Genomic DNA, 12889 nt, shown 5'->3' with positions numbered 1-12889 from the left:
TAAAATCTTGAAAGAGGAAAGAAGTTACTCATTATGGATAAAATCCGATTTTTTTTTTTTACAGTCCTTTAAAAATCAAAATTCATCAGCTGACTCTAATATGAAGGAAAAAATATTCTACCTCAGACATCTGGCTTAATGAGGTTATGTCTTAACATACAGTCTTAACATACAAAAGCTAAATTGTCATTCCCACAATACCTGTTACTCCCCCAATCCTCCCAATTGCAATAAACGCTTTCTCCATTTGCTCCATCACTTAAGTCAGAAGCATGAGAATCATCGTCTGTCCTTCCCTGTTACCAGATGTTTGGGTTTGCTTGGGACTGAGGGTGCTACCAGAGAGGCAGGGCTTTCAGTGATGAAACAAAAAAGTTCCAGAATCCAGCAGTGGTTAGTCACCCTACCTGTCCCTCACAGTGTGTATCCATCCAAATCATCACCAGGTCCCGACAATTTTATCTCCAAAATATATCTTGGATTCATCTACCTCTCTCCATTCCTGTAGTCATTCTTTTAGCCCAAGCCACCAACCATCTTTCATGCTGACTGCTGCCATGGCTGCCCAATGGATCTGCTCAAATCTATTCAACCTGTTCTCTCCAGAGCATCCAGAATGATCTTTCAAAAATATTAAAACCAATCACATTCTTTCTCTACTTTTAAGCTCCAATATGTTCCCATTGCAATTTGGGTAAAAATTTCAAATCCTAAACATGGTGTTCAAGGCCTGTATTGATTTGGCCAACTTCTCCAGTGCCATTTCCCCACTGTCTCCTTTGCTCGCTTCTGTTCAGGTCACACTGGCCTTCTCTCAATTTTCCTAATTTTCCCAGTTCTTCCTGTTTTGGGAACTTCACACATGTTTTTCACTCTGCCTGGAATACCCTTTGCTTCACTTTCTGCCTCCTTGTCCCCTACATTTCTCTTGGATTTTATCCTAAATATCACCTATTTATCTAAAGGATATCTATTTAAGAGACACATTTCCTAATTTCCCAGTTAATGTTAATTCTCCCCCCATGGTTTTTCTCAAGACACTCTTATGTTTTCATATCCTTTAACAAAATTTGTGATCATATACCTTTTTGTGTTATTTTTTGTCTAAATATCTGTCTTCCCCCATAGACAGTGCACACTGTGCATGGCACAGTGCCTGGAATAGAAAAGACATTTGTTAAATAATTGTTGAGAGAATGGGTACATAGATGGTGGATGGTGTGATTTCATCATGCTTAAAGTACAAATTTGTTTCCTGGCAGACTTGCTGCTACTATAGATTATTAGAAATGATCTAAACAGAGAGGTTCCAAGCTTCAACAGTAAGTCCCCAGACCACTCAGTGATTTGGCCCCATCTGTACATGTAGGGAAGGAGAGAAAAAATAGAATAACAGGCACAGAGGACAATGAGATCTGAAGGTCCTCAGAGCTGAAGGATCAGGAGGATAAGCAGATTATGAGGGAAAGGGGCTAATGCAGGGCACCAAGTGGGAATTCTGCTCAGACTCTGCTTCAGAGAGGTTTGTAGTCAAATATCTTTTTCTGGAAATTGTATGCTCTACCTGTGGAAATGGAAAGTGAAACCAGATCCCTCTGAGAAAAGGTGGGGACACAAAGCTCCAATCCTCTGTAGTTCGGTGAGAAGTAAGACGTGAGATTATGAAGCTTTGGTAGGAGGAAAGCCCAGGAAGGAGATTGAGGTACAAAAACAGCTATTACAATCACTACGCTATAGAACACAATGAAAAGGATGCTTTCATTGTGCTGTGCTGAAGTAGACTGTGGAATCAGACCTCTTACAAGTAGTGTAACCTTGACCTGTAAGATATTATGATGACACTCTACCTTATCATATGTAAAAATTGTTGTTGTTAAATCTAGTGGTCATTTCTTTTTTTTTTTAATTAATTTATTTATTTTTGGTTGTGTTGTGTCTTCGTTGCTGCACGCGGGCTTTCTCTAGTTGCAGCGAGCTGGTGCTACTCTTCGTTGCGGTGCACGGGCTTCTCATCGTGGTGGCTTCTCTTGTTAGGGAGCACGGGCTCTAGGCACGTGGGCTTCAGTAGTTGTGGCACGTGGGCTCTAGTTGTGGCTCACAGGCTCAGAGCGCAGGCTCAGTAGTTGTGGTACACGGGCTTAGTTGCTCCACGGCATATGGGATCTTCCCGGACCAGGGCTCGAACCCGTGTCCCCTGCACTAGCAGGCGGATTCTTAACCACTGCACCACCAGGGAAGTCCCTAGTGGTCATTTCTTAATTAATATCTCCATTTATGAGTAGGATTTGGCTCTGTTCACCACTCTCCTGTCTTTAAAAAAAACTTGTTTAAATTTTTCTTTACTTAAAAAAGTAAATTACTAAATAACATGTACTCGTGGTAAAGAAAAAAATCTTGAAAAATGTTTTAACATAGAAAAGTTTAAAGTTTCGATACTAGCTGTTTACAATTTGTATACATCCTTCAAGATATTTTAGTTTTATATCAATCAGAGCCTTCCAGAATTTGCAAAAGGTTCATGTCATCTTCATTACCAGTATATAAAAAATAAAGAAATGCCAAATAAGGTTTGAAGATATTGAGATATGTTTAAGACCCTTCAGTTAACTCAAAAAAGAAACAAACAATTGTTTATATAGTATGTGTATAGATATACACATACATACATAATACTCCTTTGAAGACAACATGAAAAGTCTAAGTTTGGGGGCTTCATAAAATTGAGGTTAAAGCTAAATGGCCTTCACTGATATTAAATATCTACTCTCTCAGTCTATCGTCTAAAATAAACAAAAATACTATACATACTGTTCTGTAACTTGCCTTTAAAAAAAAACTTAACAGTGGGAAAATATTTATTTGTAAGTTACTACATGTAGTTATGTATTAGTCTTATTAATGAACACATACTGCTCTAACGTTTAGCTTAATCATAAGTTATTTAACTCAATATTACATTTGGTGGACATTGGATAGTTTTTAATGGTTTAACTAAAAAGTAGTGCTCCACGGTATATATATAATGTGTGTGTATACATACTTTTCACACTAGTGTTGGCATTTCTCCAGCATAATTCTCTGCTAGTAGGTTGACTATTGGGTTTCAGGAAGGGAGGGAGGGAGGGAGGAAGGGAGGGAAAGAAGAAAGGAAGGATATGAACTTCATAAATTTTAATAGTTCTTATGCAATTGTCCTTCAGTCTGATTGGGCCGATTTACGCTCGCATGGACAATATTTCAGAAATCTAAAGTGGGAGTAGGAGAAGGAGAATGATATATTATTGCTTTAAATGGCACGTCCTTACATGAGTTAGGTGGAGCATCCTCAGTTACATTTATTAACCATTTGATTTTCTTTTGTGAATTGACCATAAGTGTTTTGGGTTTTGTTTGTTTGTTTGTTTTGCCGCGCCGCGGCTTGCGGGATGGGACCCTGGCCATGGCAGTGAAAGCGCCGAGTCCTAACCACTGGACCGCCACGGAATTCCGACCATACATGGGTTGGTTTGTTTGTTTTTTGTTTTGTTTTGTTTTTTCTCCCTACTGAGTTTTCTTTTCGTGTTGAATACAATTTCAGGTAATTAATTATTAGTGTCTTATTTATTTTGTTAATAATAAAAACAACTACCATAATATCAAATGATTTACACAGCAATTACTATTTGCAAGACAATTTTTTTAATCTTTTTTTTGAATTTTTGAATTTTATTTATTTTTTTATACAGCAGGTTCTTATTAGTCATCCATTTTATACACATCACTGTATATATGTCAATCCCAATCTCCCAGTTCATCACACCCCCCGCCCGCCCCCCCCACCCCCCCCACCTCCCCCACCCCCACCCCCCACCCCACCCCCCCGCCGCTTTCCCCCATTGGTGTCCAAACGTTTGTTCTCTACATCTGTGTCTCTATTTCTGCCCTTCAGACCGGTTCATCTGTACCATTTTTCTAGGTTCTACATATATGCGTTAATATACGATATTTGTTTTTCTCTTTCTGACTTACTTCACTCTGTATGACAGTCTCTAGATCCATCCACGTGCAAGACAATTTTCTAAGCATTTCACTGATGTTAACTAATTTAATACTCATCGTAACCTTATGGTTTTTTAAAAAATAGTATTATTAACCCAAAAGTTTTAATTAATTGAAAATATCCTTTCTAGGAGCCTTAATTCTAAGGCTTAGATTTGGTATTAAATCTGTTAACAATAGTTATCGTTTGCTTACACGGACACTGGTGTATTAAGACCAAAACAAATACATTCCCTGCCCTCTTGCTGTAGCGAGAGTGGTCTAAGTCAAACTTCACCTAAGCTCTTAGTTAACTGCAGAAACCCACCCCCGCCCCTCTCTCCCCCCCCCCCCCCGCCCCCGCTCGAGGCTTCCACTAGGAACAGTTCTGAAGTCACTGGTGTGAAATGAGCTTGCCTTTGAGTCTCTGAAAGGTAAGTGTGAGTGGTAGCGGATGACTCAAAGTGTAACAATACTCAAAGGAACAAATATTGTTTCATTCAGTATTGCGGATGAAGTACCTCTAAAGGTTTTGTGCTGATCGAAGATATTTTGAAATTCGGTGAACTGGGGTGAGAGAGAAGAGTCGCTCCCAACAAAGCTGAGAACAGAGCTAAGAGATTTCGTAGAGAGGAAAAAGGCAACAACATTTTTGTAGAAAAGAACAATTCAACCTCCAAAATTCTGCACTAAATATTTAAAAGTACACAAACTCTCACGAGTGGAAGAGGTTTTTTGTTTTTGTTTTTTTGCCGCGCCGTGCGGCTTGTGGGATCTTATTTCCCCCACCAGGGATCGAACCTGGGCCCCCGGGATTCTTGATGGTTATTTTATCACAGAGGTTGTCAGAGCTGCAGGGGACGTTAGGGGTTACTCAGTCCGGCCTCCCTAGTGGGGCTTAGGAAAGAGCCACAACCAGCACCTGCACCCTGCCTCCTGCATCAGGGATTACCCGCCCCACCGGCCCTTCCCAGCGTTAATAGTAGTCAAGCTAAGCCGCTCTTGCGCTATGATACAAGTATCTTCCCACTGGGGCTCTTTCTCTTGTCTACATTTTTCCAAAACACGTTCTCATGCGTTGCTGATTTTTCATAGACTGCTCAATGCCAAGTCCTAAAGTGGATAACAAAAGACAAATGAGGGCGTCTCCAGGCTGGCGGGCGTATCACAAAAGCAAATGGAAAGGAATCGCAGAGCCGGGATTCTTGTACCACTCAGAAAACGGGAATCCGGGGATTTCTGATCAGGAGGTGGGGAAATCAGTCCGTCGAATGCAGAATGCAGCGGCGGAGGGACCCTGTGAACGTCCGGGTGTGTGTCTCCCCGGCACGCAGAGCTGAGTCGGCCAGCCAGGGTTGGCTTGTGTCCAACAACGTGTGTCAGGCCTGGTTCCACCTGTTATCAGGTATTTGCCAGGTAAATTCACCACTCCAAGTGTTGTGCATCAGTTTTGTGGTGGCTGTGAAATACACTTTGACACCTGACTCACACTGTGGTTGTGACGATTAATCCAGGAAAAGAGCGATTAGATGCATTGCTATAAAACGCCTGGAAGTACTGCAGGAAGAAGTTGAATAAAAAAAGTCTCGTGTGTGACGAGGTGGCCGAGTGGTTAAGGCGATGGACTGCTAATCCATTGTGCTCTGCACGCGTGGGTTCGAATCCCATCCTCGTCGGTGTGCTGCGCATATGAAGAGCAAATGTTCTTTTTTGGTGAGTTAATTCTTTACTCATCACGCAGTTGAGTAATTCCTTCTAATCCCCCCTGTTCTCCGCTTCCTCAGTAGCATTTTCCTGGCTGTGAACTTTGTTAACTGATATGCTTGATTCATGTTTCATTCTCCCACAAAATGTTCATTCCATTACAAGTTTTGCTTAGCAGGGATTCCCCATTGAGGAAATAATTGAAGAATTAATTGAGGACCATAGAAAAACATTGCCTAATAAATTTAGAGGCGCTGATAAAATTGTCTATAGAGTAATGTACACAAAATTATGGGTTATTTAAGGCATTATCGGGCTGATTTTATCTCTATGCAATTTTTGTCTATTATCTTTTAACTTTAAAAGCAACCATTCTTGTCTAAGGATCCCAGTCTTTGACAAGGAAGAGTATGTATCTCTTAGAGATATGACAAAACTAAAAAGTACACGCTATACAACATTCTCAGTTAGGGCTAAATATTTCTTCTTGAGAAAAGGTAATAAAAATATAGGACTCCCCTGATGGTCCAGCGGTTAAGACTGCACTTCCCCTGCAGGGGGCAGGGGTTTGATCCCTGGTAGGGGAAGTAAGATCCCGCCCGCATGCCGCGCGCGATGCACAACCCCGCCCCCCAAAAATGTTAGTAACGTGTAGTTTCTACATGTGACTTCCATATTAGACCTTGGGAGGAAAAAAAAAGAATAATGTATTTCTTCATTTTTTTAATTTATTTATTGCCATTTTGGAGTAAGTACTACATTCACATGATTCAAAAACTATAAAAATCTACACACCAAAGTTTTGTCACCAATACTGGCCTTCATGTGTCATTCCAGAAACAAAAAATGCACGTATAATATTAAGCTCTCCAAGATATATTATTTTTTAATTGAAGTATAGTTGATTTACAATATTGTGTTAATTTCTGCTGTAGAGCAAAGTGATTCAGATATATAATATATATATATATATATATATATATATATATATATATATATATATATACACACACACATTCTTTATATATGTATGTTCTTTTCCATTGTGATTTATCACGGGATTTGAAATATAGTTCCCTGTGCTATACAGTAGGACCTTGTTGTCATCCATTCTATATATAATAGTTTGCATCTGTTACCCCCAAACTCCCAATCCTTCCCTCCCCAACCACCCCTCCCCTTGGCAACCACAAGTCTGTTCTCTATGTCTGTGAGCCCATTTCTGTTTCATAGATAAGTTCATTTGTGTCATATTTTAGATTCCACATATAAGTGATATCATATGGTATTTGTCTTTCTCTTTCTGACTTACTTCACTTAGTATGATAATCTCTAGTTCCATCCATGTTGCTGCAAATGGCATTATTTCATTCTTTTTTATGGCTGAGCAATATTCATTGTGTATATGTACCACATCTTCTTTATCTATTCATCTGTCGATGGACATTTAGGTTGTTTCCATGTCTTGGCTATTGTGAATAGTGCTGCTTTGAACATAGGGGTGCATGTAACCAAGATATATTGTTAAATGAAAAAAAGCATAGTGCAAGACAATGTGTATAATGCTACTTATTCAAAAAAGGTAAATATATCTATATCTGAATATATACAAAATTTTGCATGTGTCTATAGCTGTAATATAAATGTCTAGAAGGAGATAAGCTGTGTTCTAGGGTGTATTCATTTGTAAGATGTTGCCACATTTCCTCCATAAGGATTGTACTGATTTGCACCCCCAACCAAGTAAGTAGAAAGGAGACCAGACCACACCTGCTTCTGCAGCCCTGTAAGAGGGATTATTATTTCAACTAGCATCGTCACAGATCATCTAAATGGAAGCACAAGCACCCACAGTGGAAGGAAATAGGAATCCTGATTTCTCATAAGCTTGGTGACTTTGGTTTATTACAGACTTTCTGGATAATCAGTGGCAGTTTATAGACTGAACTGATTAAAGATTCAAGATTTAATGGATTTGGGGTATTGGTGAGATTGAGCCTCTGTGTGGTTTTATGGTAGAACTCATTTGATTGTTTTATTAGAATGAAAATTTTAAATGTCTAAATCAGAGATCTGAAATTGGATCACTGGATTCGAGGCATTAGATCATATGCAACTGATGAGATTACTCTAGTTCAGTCGTTCTCTAAAGTGCAGTTCTCCCAAGTAACAGCATTATCATCACTTGGAAACTTGTTAGAAGTACAAACTCCAGGGCTGGGGCCCAACAATTTGTGCTTGAACAAGCTCTTAGGATAATCCTGATTTATGCTAAAGTTTGAAACTCTAGTTTTGTTTTGTTTTATTTCAAAACATGGTTAACCTAGTTTCTGTCCATTTTGGTAATATCTTTTCTCCCCAGGATGCACATTTCTCCCATCATTCCAACATCAACATGAGTGTCTATCTTGATTTTTCCCTGCTCTACCAGGATTAATCGTTCTAACCCCTACTCTGCCCACAGAGCTAGGACCCACAGAGCAAGCTAATGTGGTGTAAAGACACCAGCCAGAGACCACCAGGAGCAAACCTGACAAAATCAGTGTAATGAATTAATGCAGCGACAGGATACTCCAAGGTAACCGGGAAATACCTCTCAACAAGAGAAATGAGAGAAACCTCGTTTATTAATAATTGAGTTACTTTAGACGACTCTGAAGAGGCTCTAAGGGGAGCGGGTCTGGGTTGGTGGCTATTTCTGAAGCGGGATTATAAGAAGCGCGGATTAGCTAGGGATTGGGTATTGTCATGAAGAGAGGGCTGTTTTAGGTATCCCAGTAATACGTGGACGTAGCCGACCGGGTCTGGGGCGTCGTAAGAAGGCAGTTATCACTCAAAGAGGGGGCCGTAGTGGCATTTTACAGCTGCTGCATGATCTTGGGGAAAACATTGTTTCCTGTTTACTTTGCAGCTGGCATTACCTGTATCTGTCCTCCCAGCCCGATAACAGCAGCTTCACTTTTTTCTTTTTCAATTGGAGTAGGTTTTCTTCCTTTTCATCTAGACAGGTTCCTGAGCCTCGGCTTCAAGGAACTACTCCCCGGTTGCTTCGACTTTGATTGTTCAGGAGACTTTGGAGAGGAAGGAGGCCGAGGTTTCCTCCTTTTCACCCCAATCCAAGGGGCCTAAGAGACGAGGCGCGGGAGAACGGCCCGCAGAGGGAACTTGCGCTCTCGCGTTCTCTGCCTGCTGCTGGGTTTTGAGGCCTTTCCAGGCTAGGGTTGGGGTCGGGGTGGGTGGTGAGGAAGGCAGAACAGAAGGCCAACTCGCGTGAATTATCCAGGCGAATTGCCAGGTCTCCTCCTGCGGACGCCCAGCAGCGAAGAAAGCGCCCCCCGCTGGAGGTTGGCGGTAGGGTTGCCGGGTAAAACAACTCCCAGTTAATTTGAATTTCAGATAAAGAACGAACAATTTTTTACATACAAATGTGGCAAACCTAGTTGGTGGCTGCGCGTCCGTGAGCGGCCTTCAGGGCAGGGCGGGCGGCAGGGAGGGTTACCTTCCTCGACGATTCAGAGGCCAGAGGGCGTCTCCATCTCAGGAAATGTCACTCTCCCGCCCTTCCCACCGGCTCCCGAGGGTTTGTAAACTTCCAAGAGAAAATGCCCATTTCTGACCTCTCCAGGGCTCAGCCCACTTGAGAATCTCAGAAAGAGGCATTAAATGATGGCTTGAGAACTCCTTCGCTTTGAAATATAACTCTCACTCCTTGAAGCTGAACGAATGTATCATTACGTCGGAAAGGAGTGTTATTCAAAAAAAGGGGAGAAATGAGCTCCTTCAAGTCACTTACCCGAGAGGCAAATGCAAAACTAGACCCAAAGGTCGCATCGAGATATGAACTCCGATCATCAGATTCAAAGCCCATAATGCTAACCGTTACACAGCAGGACAGTTACCGGGCGGTGTTTACGGTGATGTTTAAGTGAAATGAACTAGCGGCCTCGGCTGCGGCGGAACTGGCGGCTCCTGAGCTCCCACTGACCCAGAGGAATCCCCCGGCCTCCGCCTTCCGCTCTCTCAGTCCACTTTTTTGCTCCAAGTCCAATTCTTTGGTTTCTTCATTCTCTTGCACCTCCAGTTCCCGCGAGTCTTCAAATACCCTGGCTGGAAGAGCGCCCCGGTCGAAATGGTGTGTTATGCGGCGATGCGGTGCCCCCTCCCGCTCCAGTTTCAATCCTGAGGTTCGCGGTTCTCTCTGGCGTGAGTTCCTGAAACGCTCTCGGTCGCCGGGCACAGCCTGCGGTGGCCGGAATGTTCGTAACCGCAAATGCAGGTAAAACTAAAAGGTACTACCCTAATCAACGCTATGCAGAATAGTTTTAAGAGCCTGGTTGCAATGTATATGTATTTCTAGAAAATATAATATACCGAAACAACTTTAGAGGAAATAGAAAATCCGAGCAGACCAGTTACAGTTGAAGACATAAAGTTGTCAACAAACTACCCCCGAAAAAATATCAGACATAAGTTTCACAGGTGAATTTTAATAAACTAGTTACAGAACAGATAATTCTAATGCATTTAAAACTGTTCCAGAATATAGATAAAGAAGAGAATTTTCGGTCTTGGAAGGCGGGGGTGGGGGGGATGTGGGGGGATGGAGAACAGTCCAAATAATGATCTTGAAACCAAAACTGATTACCAATAAGAAAACCACATATTCTTATTCTTATTTATGCTGAATCCTAAATAAGATAGGAGCAGAATCCAGCAGCACGTTAGAGTAAATCATTTACTATGGCAAAATGGAGATGAGCATGAACATTGTTTAAAATTTTCAGAGCTTTAAACACAATTCACCATATTAGCATATCTAAGGAGAAACAGCATATATGCATTTAATAGATGTGGGGATGGCATTTTATTATGTTAACATCCATTTTGATATATTAAAAATTTTAAATAAAAAGAATAGATAGTTCCTTACTTAACGTGATAAACATATCTCACTTACATCAACATCATCCTGCTTTTCAGAGGAAACATTTTATGCCTTCTCTTTGAAGCTAGCAACATGTTAGAAAAATGTCCATTCTCACTGCTATTATTTTATATTGTTCTGGAGGAACTAGACAATGCATTTAACAAGAGAAATAAATGAATTTGAAAGAAAGAGTTAAAGTTATATGAAGGTATCCAAGGATTTGTTTATAAAATTAAATATATTTATAAAAATAAACGAGAAATCAATTGCCTTCACACACACACACACACACACACACAACATGAAAGACCCCGACTTACAATAGCAACAAAAGAGATAAAACGTTGAGAAATAAACTTTCTTCTGTTTTGTTTATTCATTTGTTTTTTTTTTAAGATTCCACATATAAGTGATAATATTATAAATTTAAATATAATATAATATTCCATTGTGTATATATACCACATCTTCTTTATCCATTCATCTGTTGATTGACACTTAGATTGCTTTCACATCGTGGCTATTATAAATAATGCTGCTATGAACATTGGTGTGCATGTATATTTTTGAATTAATGTTTTCATTTTCTTTGGACACATACCCAGGAATGGAATTCCTAGATCATATGGTAGTTCTATTTTTATTTTTTTGAGGAACCTCCATACTGTTTTTCATAGTGGCTGCACCAATGTACATTCCCACCAACAGTGCATGAGGGTTCCCCTTTCTCCACGTCCTCTCCAACATTTGTTATTTACAGACTTTTTGATGATTGTCATTCTGACAGGTGTGAGGTGATATTTCATTGTGGTTTTGATTTGCATTTCTCTGATGATTAGAGATGTTGAGCATATTTTCATGTGCCTGTTGGCTATCTGTATGTCTTCTTTGGAAAAATGTCTATTCTGGTCTTCTGCTCATTTTTAAATCAGGTTGTTTGTTTGTGTTTTGATATTGAGTTGTATGAGCTGTTTATACATTTTGGGTATTAACCCATTATCAGTCATATCATTTGCAAATGCTTTCTCTCATTCAGTATGTTGTCTTTTTGTTTTGTTGAGAAATAAATTTAAGAGCAAATTACAAGATCAATAGTAAGAAAACTTTAAATATTGTTGACTGAATCAAGATATGGAGAAGAAGGCATATCAATTTTCTCTACATGTTAGTCTAGGTGTTTAGTATAATACCAATAAAAATTAACATAGAATTTTGTTTTCAGACTGGATAAACAGCTTCTAAAGTTTATGTGAAAAGTAAACAAGCATTAGTAGTCAGGAAAATTCAGAAAAGAATAGCAAAAAAGACACAGACCTTTTGGGTTTTAAAACATATTACAAGCTATAATGAATAAAACATTGTAGTATGAACAGGATAGAAAATCCAAGAGTAGGCACAAATATTTAAGAATTTGATAAAAATGGCATTTCAAGTCAGTGGAGAAAAGATAGATTATTCAGTAAATGGTACTGGGACATCTGGGTAGACATCTAAAAAAAGTTAAGTGTAATCCACACCTCACATTTTACAACTGAATAGTTTCTAGGTGGTTCAAAAATTTAAAAAGGAAAAAAATAAAACCATAAAATTCCTAGAAGAAACCACATGAGAATTTTCCTTTATAGTCTTGGCACAAGGGAGGCCTTTCATGAAATCACAGGAAACATAAAGTATTAGTAAATTTACTTAAAAATTTAAAATTTCTGTGTAACTAAAATGACCATAAACTAGAGTGGAAAAATTCCAAATTACCACAACGGGCTAATTTCCCTAATATAAAATGATCATGCAAATCAGTATAAAGACCATCACAAAAGGAAAAAGGGAAAGGGTATGAACAAAAACTTCACAGAAAGAAAATGTACATGAATATTAATTTATTCAATTTTGTTCATATTTAAAGAAATGCTAATTAATACTACAATAATATACCATTTTTTCTTATTTTGACAAAGATCAAAAAGTTTGATGAAGATTGGGGGTGGTATCACTTTCAGATATTATTAGAGAGCTGCAAATTTTCATAACTATTAATACTTTTGAGGGCAATTTAGTAGTCTATATTCATAACTGCATATATTCTTTGACTCAGAAATTCTACGTCTCGGAATTTGCCCTAGAGATATACTCATACATGGGTAAGATGATGTATGTATGAAACTATTTAATTTAGTATGGTTTATAAATAGAAAATAATTGGAAATAACCTAGTTGCTCATCCATAGAGGACTGCCTAAAAAA

The sequence above is a fragment of the Balaenoptera borealis genome (assembly GCF_965194805.1).
Source record: "Balaenoptera borealis genome assembly, chromosome: 12".
NCBI lineage: Eukaryota > Metazoa > Chordata > Mammalia > Artiodactyla > Balaenopteridae > Balaenoptera > Balaenoptera borealis.
Note: the sequence above shows the minus strand (reverse complement) of the source record.